This window comes from Haemaphysalis longicornis, unplaced genomic scaffold (assembly GCF_048455015.1).
Source record: "Haemaphysalis longicornis isolate Haplotype H1 unplaced genomic scaffold, Haemaphysalis longicornis Haplotype H1 scaffold_5, whole genome shotgun sequence".
In the NCBI taxonomy this organism is placed as follows: domain Eukaryota; kingdom Metazoa; phylum Arthropoda; class Arachnida; order Ixodida; family Ixodidae; genus Haemaphysalis; species Haemaphysalis longicornis.
In genome coordinates, this window is record NW_027526385.1 from 137,886,480 (window position 1) to 137,889,436 (window position 2,957).

The window sequence follows — 2,957 nt, forward strand, 5'->3', positions numbered from 1 at the left end:
ATGGTAATGTTATGTCCCAGTCGCGATAGTGCGGAGAAACATGCATGCCTACCATGTTGGTCATGGTAATATTAAGACGTTTTTTGAGTCCATTCGTTCTTGGATCATACGCTGTATAGAATTTGTTCTTAGTACCGCAAGATTGCAAGACCATCTTTGTCTTCAGATGCAGGATCAGAATGTGTTCTTTCAATCGTTCATTATTTTTCGAACAAAATATTAAGGAAACTTGGTTTGTTCATGCCCCTCAAAAGTTTATGAAAAACTGCATCGCTACGTGACAGCGCGCGTAAGCCTTGACGTGGCTCCGGTGAGGGGTCCCGGGTGACAGAGTCGGCCCTGCCTGCTGAGTAACAGATGGCTTTCAAACTTCAAAAAAGCAGTTACGTTAAAATTACTCTAAAATGTTATATAAACGTTGTCACACTGCCTTGCCCTTCTGCTGACAGTACAAACACCTCAGAGAGTGGAATGGTGGTTAAACTTTCTCTGAAAAAGTCATTTTCAGAATAATTCTAAATCACATATCTGTGACTACGTCCGTGCAGCAAGTAAAAAACCAGCGATAACCGAACTGAAATGTTTGGTCTGCCTCTCCTGTTTGGGTTTAAAAGACATTCAAAATTAAATTCTGCATGTTTGTTTCTCGTCTAAACCAAAGCAACTTGAAGGTTGTTCAGGCGTTCTTCTTTTGAAGTGAAAAAAATGCGGTCTTGCTTTTTGTTATACTCCATGGCAGTGAAACCGGATAACGCCAACTTATGTATCGATATATTATCATTTCCTAGAGCTGTTATACAAAATATTGCTGTAAAAGAGTGCGAAAACCATGCTGTACAATCTTTACATCACTCTCTTAAAATACAAGAGAGGAAATGTCCGCCATATTGTCACGTGGATATTTATCAAGCAGCGATCCCCGGCTTTTGGTGTGTGTGATCGCCGTGCAGTGTTGAATCCCCAGCGAGTGTTACGTTCCCTCGTCTTGGCCAACCAGGTGTTCAAAGGTGACGACGAAAATGTGTGGGTCCACCACTCGCGGACCAGATTGATTCAGCCACCTTCACTGAGACTCGCCGTGCTGCCTGTACTCTTCGGTGTAGCGCTACGCCTAATAAATAGGTACATCGCCATCCTGCAGCTGTCAACACCTCCGTCTACTAAGACACAACACTGGTGGAAGAGCCGGGTTTTCTGATACCTGGATCCCTGTCCGGCGTCAGCCCAGAAAGGTCGTGTCTCATCTACACCCCGGTCCATCGGAGCAGTCGGCGCCAGCTCGGTATCTCTCCTGAATTACCAGCCCTTTCGAACGTCCGAACTCGTCGGGCCCCGCAACCTCCCGTGATGGCCACACCCCAAGTGGTAATTCAGCAGCCTCCCGAACCCAATATATTCCACGGGGATGTCTTCGCGCAGGTGGAAGACTGGGTTGCTCACTTCGAGCGTGTTGCCACTTTAAAACCAGTGGGACGGCGCGCTCAAACTGCGGCACGTCTGCTACTTGTTAGAACACGGCGCTTGTATCGGGTACAAACACCATGAGGCTACATTTACGTTTTGGACCGACTTCCAGCAGGAGCTTCAGGAAGCCTTTTCCCACCCAGATCGTCGTGACCACGCGCTGCGCTTGCTAGAGCCAAGAATCCAGAAACCCACCAAAGCGTCACCATATTTGCAGAGGACATGGCACGCCTTTTTCTCCGCGCTGATGCTGCCATGTCGGACGCGAGAAAACCTTGCTACCTTATGCACGACGTCAAATAGTAGCTTTTTTCCCGGCCTTGTTCAAAACCCGCCACCCACTGTGCAAGAGTTCGTCAGGGAGGCAACGGCTATCGAGCGGGCTGCGCAGGAGCGAAGTCGTCAGTATTCTCAGGTGTCCGCCAACGCTCCCAGAACCGCTACCAGCTTTACGAGCGACGAAAGCTCCTTGGGGGAACTGATCAAGTTGTTCTGGCGGGAAGAGCCAGGCAAGCTTGGAATTGCGACTCCGCTGCCGACGCCATCCATGGCCAGGATTGTGCGCGAGGAGCTGCCGCAAGCGTTCTCGCCTCCCGAACCACCCATGCAAAAAATGCGTGCATAGCCACGCAAGCTATGCAGCAGCGTTGCGTCAACAGCCACCGGATCTGCCGACTATCCCACCCCGTAATTCACCCCCGCCTGTGCAGTCGTGGCCCACTTTGCAGGCGAAATTCCAAATTACCCGGGTTCGCAAACCGAATCTGTGGCGCACAGCTGACTGGCAGCATCTGTGTTATCACTGCGGTGTGCTTAGCCACGTATACAGACTGTGCCCCTACCGCAAGATTGGACTCCGTGGCTTCTCTCTGGCTGGTCCTCCCACCCGTAATTGGCCAGCGGCCGACAGAAATCGCCGACTACCTTTCCGCACGCAACACCACGTCGCCTACTCGTCGATCCCGCTCACCTCCGGCACCTCACCTCTGCCGACCCGTCACGACCCTCGAGATGGCCCCGACATCCGGTGTTACAGCCCCCGGCAGGGAAACTTGACGAAGCGACCTCGGGAGGCAAGGTTGCTGTTTGAGAAGCTCGGAAGATATCCCATCGCCACCGACGTCAACCAACGGGTTTGCCGCGACCACTCAACGAGTACAAAGCACCCATACAGTACTCCCGTTGTGTAAGCCCACGACGACGACGACCCTTAATGCCGACGGATGCGCTAGTGCTGAGGTCAGCGTTACTATCGACGGGCATGAGGTGACCGCTTTGCTGGACACCGGAGCAGACTATTCTATTGTGAACCGGCAATTTGCCGAGCGGTTGCGCAAGGTAAAGACTCCGTGGTGCGGGCCTCAGTTGCGGCCCGCCGGAGGCCACCTGATGACACCAGTCGGTAAATGCACAGCTAGGATTCGTATAGGAGGCACTGACTTTGTTGGCACTTTCGTGATTCATCCTCGTGCTGCAAAGACGTAATCTTCGGC